The following is a 7898-nucleotide window of genomic DNA, read 5'->3' as shown; positions in this document are numbered from 1 at the left end:
TCGATAAATACTTGTTTTAATTATGAATGTGGTTTTACGGCCAACCGCCGAGTGGAAGTTTAACAACTACGAAAAGCTAAACATTACATATAATTTGCAATTGGATTAGATGGACAAATTGATGTGAAGATTTGCGAAAAAGTTACACGTCTTCTCAGTGAGAATCGAACTCACGACTCCCGATCTCTAGTTGGGGCGCGTTAACCACTACGCCATGAGAGGACTCATGAACGCAGAAGTTAACCTGAATTCGATTTCAGCTCAATAATCACGTGGTCCTCTTTCGCAAAGTGCACCTCTTTCGGAAGAATTAGATGCCCATCCAAACACAACGCTTTCTATATATATCCAATGCCTAGCCCGAGAGCGCATTGTTTTTTTAGATATAGGAATAGCACACTACACTAGCCAGCAACTGCGCTGGCTGAGGTTTCTATTGTGTGGGCTTCCAATGGGTCGCGACGTTCTCAAACGAGAACGTCGCGACCCATTGGAAGCCCACACAATAGAAACCTCAGCCAGCGCAGTTGCTGGCTAGTGTAGTGTGCTATTCCTATATCTAAAAAACAATGCGCTCTCGGGCTAGGCATTGGATATATATAGAAAGCGTTGTGTTTGGATGGGCATCTAATTCTTCCGAAAGAGGTGCACTTTGCGAAAGAGGACCACGTGATTATTGAGCTGAAATCGAATTCAGGTTAACTTCTGCGTTCATGAGTCCTCTCATGGCGTAGTGGTTAACGCGCCCAACTAGAGATCGGGGAGTCGTGAGTTCGATTCTCACTGAGAAGACGTGTAACTTTTTCGCAAATCTTCACATCAATTTGTCCATCTAATCCAATTGCAAATTATATGTAATGTTTAGCTTTTCGGTAGTTGTTAAACTTCCACTCGGCTGGTTGGCCGTAAACCACGATTCATAATTAAAACAAGTATTTATCGAGCAACGGACTCATGTTCCGTAACCGGTCGTTTGAGAACGTCGCGACCCATTGGAAGCCCACACAATAGAAACCTCAGCCAGCGCAGTTGCTGGCTAGTCTGGTATGATACCATAAAGGACTTATCGGAATTAGTCAACTTGACTCTATGGTTGTTGATTATGTTCTGTCTTTTATTTTGAAGTCAATCTTACAGCTAACCTCGAGCTTAATCTAGTACTCCACTATATTACGAGAAGGCTGAAACAACCAATATCAATTAACCAATCATAGAATACAAATTTAAAAGAAGGCGTTTACCAAACGGATGGGTAAACGTTTACATGTGTGTTCGCTGGGCCGTTGCACTGTCGGGTCAAATCAGTGCAAAGGCAAAAGTAGAAATTGTCTTTATGGGAATTGAAATATGAAGCTTCTCAGCATGAATGCGCTTCGTCATGAGAACAAAATAAGTTGCTCAAGTTGTGTGGTATGTGGATAATCGATGGGTTGTGAAAAATGAAACCTAGTCGATTAGTTGAAAAATGACATGTACCAATTGCTTTGAAAAGATGCAAGTACAGCTAACTTGCGTGTGGGAATGTTTTCCTAGAAGTTGAGCAATGTAAGCTGTCATGATCCTTAAATTATGATCTTTTTGAAATGCGTTAAAATAAACATGCTACACCATCCCCCTTTGGGTGAATGACGTAACGTAGTGAAGACATTCAATTCTTGTCAACATATGTGATATAAATGAAAAAAAAAAATGTTGTTTCAATCTCCTTTACAATGTTAGATTATATTATTTTGATAGAATATTGGTAAATGTATTCAAAAACAAGAAGAAAAAATGCTTAATTAAATATCCGAATTTCTCACTTCTCAGCTTGCGCTAAGAATTTTGACCTATCTCATTTTTTTACTGTTTTTTGATTTTCATTATTTTTTTTTATGAGATTAGGCTCGGTTTTAAAACTAACACTTCCTAGGATTTAATTAACCTATTTTTATGAACTAAAGATAATTGATTTGTTTGTAAATTGATGATCTCACAATTTGGTTCTGTTATTGATTTTACTTTATATGGACCTGAATAAAATGAATCTAATTTACGTCTGTTTTCTTTTTGCAAATAAACTATATCTCCTATCTTGATTTGTAATGGGTTTATCGAACGATCATTTATTTCCTTTCGTATTTGTTTTTGTTCAAGTAATTTTTGTTTAACTATTTCATGTGACTTTTGAAGTTTGTATCTTAATTCTTTACTATAGAGATCAAAATTATAAACAGGATCAATTCTATCTGTGTATGTTTCGTGTGGTACTCTTGCTTTAACTCCAAAAACCAATTCATATGGTGTTAAACCATGATCAGTGTGTGGGCTAGTATTATATGTAAATGCATAAAATTGTAACCAATCATCCCAATCTGACTGATGTTCGTTGACAAAATTTCGCAGGTATTCATTTAAACACCTGTGATTTCTTTCCAACGAACCAATCGTTTGAGGATGATAGGCTGTAGAAAAAGTTTGCTTAACCTGTAATAGTTTACAAATTTGATCAAGGACTTCATTTTTGTATTCAGTTCCTTGATCCGATTTTAACTCTAAGAATTTTCCATATATTAAAATAAAATTTTCAACTAAAGATTTAGCAATTACGTTTGCTTCTTTTGTTGGAATAGGGACTAAAACTACATATTTAGTTAATTCACACTGTATCGTTACAGCATATCTATTATTATTGTTTGATTTGGGAAGTGGTCCTATAGTATCAATAGATACCACTTCAAACGGTTTAGACGGTGTATTTGTAATTGTTAATTTTTCCTTTGTATGTTTGGTAATCTTGTTCAGTTTACACAATTCACAGGCCTTTATAAATTGTGCTATTGAACTTTTCATATTTGTCCAATTATAAATTTCTCTCAACTTGAGGTATAGTCTGTGCTGACCTATATGTCCTCCAGTCGGTGTTTGATGGTAATTTTCAAGTATTCTTTTAATCTCATCAAGATCACTAATGAACTTGGGTGGATTATATATTATTATCTGCAAATTTTTTATAGATTTCAAAACTAGTTCTTTAAATGTTTCTTTGGGTACCCATTCAAAAATACAGTCATGACTCGATAGCGCGATTTTTGTAATTCTCTTCATTTGCATTTCTTTTTCTAACACTGAAAGTGCAAACACTAATGTTTGTCTTATACTTCGCAGTTGTGTTGTAATTCGTATTATTATTTTATTCTTTTGTGATGCTTCATGTAATGTAAAAATTAAATTCTCATTTTCCATTGCACTTCGAAGTTTTGGTAGTTTTCTAGTTTCAGTCGGATTCTCTGTCGTATAAATAACAAGTTGATCAGGCTTATTATTAACGGCATTGTTTTGACTTTTGTTTTCATCAGGTAGTTCCTGACTACGTTTAGACTCTTTCAGTTTTCTTTTTGTCATGGCTCGTGTATTAACAGTAAATATACTTTTAGATTTTAATTCATCTGACGTCGTTACTATACGTGATAACGCGTCGGCAGTAACATTTGTTTTACCTTGAATATATTCAATAGTAAAATCGAAATCTTCCAAATCTAATCTCATCCGGGTCAGTTTGGATGTTGGGTTTTTCATATTAAATAAAAATACCAATGGACGATGATCTGTACGAATTACAAATTTACGTCCATACAAATAAGCTTTGAAGTAATCGATAGCCCAATGTATTGCTGTCAATTCCTTCAAAATTACTGATTTATTCTTTTCTCCAGGCGTAAAACTTTTACTGGCAAACGCTATGGGTAAATCGTTGCCATCAATATTCTGTGATAATACCGCACCACATCCTACATCTGATGCGTCGGTAGTCAATATAAATGTTTGCTTAAAATCTGGATATTGTAATAGTTTTGGTGACATCAAAAATGATTTTAGAGCATTAAAAGCATCTTCACATTTTGATGACCATTCAAATTTTATGTTTTTTCTCAACAATTGATTCAACGGGTATGCAATTGTTGCAAAATTTGGGACGAATTTCCGGTAGTAGTTACAAAAAGCTACAAACCTTCTGACTTCGTCACTGTTTTGGGAACTGGATAGTTCTTTACGGTATCATATTTACTACTGTCAGGCAAAATACCTCTATCGGTTATTCTGTGCCCTAAGTACGTTACTTCTGTATTAAAAAATTTGCATTTTGACAAATTTAATTTTAAATTATATTTTCGAATTCTTTCAAAAACAACTGATAAGTTGTGTAAATGGTGTTGCATTGAACAACCTACAACAATTATATCATCGATGTAAACAAATGCTAGTTCTGGCGTCAACCCAGACATTGCAATTGTCATCATCCTTTGAAAGCTGTTTGGGCTAATGTTTAGTCCAAACGGCAATCTTGTAAACTGGTAATGACCTGATTGGGTCGAAAAAGCTGTATATTTTTTCGAATTTTCATCCAATGGGATTTGGTGAAATCCCGACATTAAATCTAAAGTTGAAAAATACTTCGCTCTACCAAGCTGATCTAATATGGAATCAATTCTTGGTAAAGGAAATTTGTCACTTAAAATCTTTTTGTTGAGTTGTCTAAAATCTATGACAAGACGCCATTTTTTCTTATCATCTGTTGATTTCTTCGGAACCAAGAGTATTGGACTATTATATGAGGATACTGAGGGTTCAATAATATTATCCTTCAACATTTTATTAACTTGGGATTGTATTTCATTACTTTGAGAATGAATAGTTTTATAATTTGGTATATAAGTTGGAACTGGATCATTCAAATTAATGGTCTGTTCGTAAAAATTGTTTGTAGTTACTGGTTCATCGGGTAGTGAAAAAATATCTGTATATTTTGTAATTAATTGTTTTAAATCATTTTTTGCATAATCTGGAACATTTGTTAAGTCAACTTCCTTCAAAATTTCATTATTTCTTTTCTGTGTGTCATCGGGTTTATTAATTTTTCTAGTATTTAATATTTGATAACGGGTTAATGGTTCTAACATAAATTCTAGGTCAACATTTGAAACATTGATGGGTCGTGATGTAGTATTCATAAATTTTACATACTGACAGGTTGGTGAAATTATTGCATTACCACAGAAAAGACCAGGCTTAATTTCCTTAGAAAATAAAACCATGTCTTCCGTGATTTTTAAATCTTTGATCTTCCGAATCACTTCACATCTCTGCGGAATTATGTAATTCTCATTTACTGTATCTTGGATTGGAACAGATACAGCTATATTATCAATATTAAAATTCAAAAGCCAAGATTCGTAATCAATATTGCATCTAAAAAGAGACAAAAAATCTCTTCCTAAAATACCATCTGTTAAAATCGGAAAATTCGCATCAACTAAATGAAATGAATGATTAACTCTTATCCCATTTCCAAAATTCAACACTGTCTCTGTTATTGCCATTGTTTCAATTTCTCCTTCTGTAATGCCTGTAATTCTTGTTTTAACTTTGTAGTTTATATTGTGATTTGTTAAAATTTTGTCAGTTTTAAATATAGAAATGTCCGCACCAGAATCTACAAGTAAAGTACAAACTGAATTTGCCATTTCTACTCCAATCTCGATAAAATTAGAAGCAGAAAGGTTTATGGTTAACACTGACCTAAAAAATTTCTTTGACTTTGTTGTTGTTGTTGTTGTTGGGGAGCAGCTCTGTTTGGAGCATCGCGGTTCTGGTTTTGTGGTGGACCGTACGGTTGATCCACATTTGCCACATATACTCGATTAGGGTTGTCATATCGTGGACGATTATCATTAAATCTTCCACGATTATTGTATCCGTTATGGTAACCACCACGTTGGTATCTTCCACGCGAAGAGTTATGATAATAATTGTTTTGGGGTCTTTGAGAAAAACCTCCTCTATAGCAATTTCCAAAATTTCGGTTTCTGTTGAAACCATTACCTCGGAAATTCATTTTCCTTTCATTTGGGTTAAATTGTTTATTCCGCAAATTGAAAACTTGCGATGATGTATTATCAGTAGCACTCTCTTGTGCTTTTTGCAAGGCTTCTCTAATCGAAGAGAAATTGCCAGCTTTTAGGATTAGTTTAGTTTCGCTAGCGTTAATGCCATTAATGAGAGCATTTACGCCTGCTTTTGTGGTCATTGCCTTTGCTACATTTTCCGGGACCTTTTGGGAAATGTAACTATTTTCGAGTTTGCTACAGAGATTTTCAATCTCTTCACAGAAATTTAATACTTGCCCTCTCTGTTTTGTTGCATTTAATTTTGCAACAATCAGATCTGGTGTTAAAGTATCTTGACACTTTATTTTAATGTGCTCAATTAATGCATCAATTGTTACTATCGTATCTGGAAAGCCACAGCGAGCTTTTCCTGTTAAACGTGTTTTAAGGAATTTTACGGCCATTGCCGTATGGTTAGGTTGAATCAATTCTTTTAAAAAATTTACAGAATCGATAAACGATTCCAAACCAGCCGCACTACCATCATAGGGCTGCACTAGCGCTGTTGCTTGTTTAACGTCAAACTGACGTTCCACTTCTGGTTGCACCATACTGATCGAAGTTTCGTCCAACTGGTTTTTGGTGTTTAAATTATCTAACTTGGCTTTTAAAACTTGATTTATTTCTAAATACCACTTTTTTGCATTACTTATTAAAATTTCATCCACAGAGTTTTCACTAAAATAAATTTGCAAATTTTCATAAATTTCCTTACAAGAATCTGATTTCTCTCTCAGGGTGTTCTCTGTGAGAGGAGTGTTAATTGATTTTTTTATATAATTATATAAATGTTTTAATTTTTCATATTCACTCATTTGAAATTCAAGATTATTAAATCTTTGGAAATTATTAACTATAAATGAAATTACTAAAATAACAATAAATTTGTGATGCTTGCTATGTGTTACATAATAATTTTTCCTAAATCAGTATATGATGGTGATGTAATAGTGATGTAATTGCACGTAGAGAAATAGATACACTGACCTCATCTAGTCGACTGTCGCGACTACAAACCTCAGCGACGGTAAGCCGGAATCATCTTACGTACGAACTGGTCCGCATTCCGCAACCACGAATCTCCGCGGCAGCAAGCAGGCATCATCTTCTTATTAAGCTGCCTAGAATCACTGGACACTGGCACCATCCCTGTACGTTGAATTGTTGCACCACTGCTCCACCGCAAAAAATCTCAAATTTACACGACTCGCAATTTCACCTTGAACCATGTAAAGTCATTCTTTTCCACTTTTCTGAAATAACTTTTTCCGTGAACTCTCAAAATGCTCACATAATTGTGCACTGTACGGCGGTATTAGATTTTCATTTGCACACATACTGTACTGGAACCAAGAATGTTTTGTTCGTAATCACCTTTTAACCTTTTCAAACTGTGCGGAGGTTACTTAATTGTACTTCTCTCCTCGCTTCTTCTTTCACTTTTCCTTGCATGTACTTTGTGTACATCCTCATTATGACGAAAAGAATTAAAACTGCCACAATCACTACGAGTGTAGATGCAATTACTGTGTTCTCGGGCGTGGATGCATTGGCAACAATCTCATCGTTACTGAAAAAGCCCATTATCACTTATAATATCACTGTTTTTCCACTAAAACTTTGTCTGATTTTCCACTAAGACTTTGTCAGTTTTTCCACTAAAACTTTGTTGACTGTGAATATTTCACAAAGTGTCAACCAGTCCGGTCGCCATCTGGTATGATACCATAAAGGACTTATCGAAATTAGTCAACTTGACTCTATGGTTGTTGATTATGTTCTGTCTTTTATTTTGAAGTCAATCTTACAGCTAACCTCGAGCTTAATCTAGTACTCCACTATATTACGAGAAGGCTGAAACAACCAATATCAATTAACCAATCATAGAATACAAATTTAAAAGAAGGCGTTTACCAAACGGATGGGTAAACGTTTACATGTGTGTTCGCTGGGCCGTTGCACTGTCGGGTC

At 34.7% G+C, this 7898-nt stretch overlaps 2 non-coding genes across 2 annotated transcripts; one reads left to right on the top strand and one right to left on the bottom strand.

Annotated features, from left to right (window-relative positions):
- Window positions 1-149: 149 nt before the first annotated feature.
- Window positions 150-222, bottom strand: Trnas-aga. The gene has a single exon. It is a non-coding gene; the product is annotated as a tRNA-Ser (tRNA).
- Window positions 223-719: 497 nt separating this feature from the next.
- On the top strand, window positions 720-792 carry Trnas-aga. Its single transcript has one exon. It is a non-coding gene; the product is annotated as a tRNA-Ser (tRNA).
- Window positions 793-7898: the final 7106 nt, after the last annotated feature.

The sequence above is a fragment of the Aedes aegypti genome, unplaced genomic scaffold (genome assembly GCF_002204515.2).
Source record: "Aedes aegypti strain LVP_AGWG unplaced genomic scaffold, AaegL5.0 Primary Assembly AGWG_AaegL5_hic_scaff_2300_PBJ_arrow, whole genome shotgun sequence".
Classification (NCBI taxonomy): domain Eukaryota; kingdom Metazoa; phylum Arthropoda; class Insecta; order Diptera; family Culicidae; genus Aedes; species Aedes aegypti.
The sequence above is the reverse complement of the archived record's forward strand: the minus strand, read 5'-3'. Positions and strand labels throughout refer to the sequence as shown.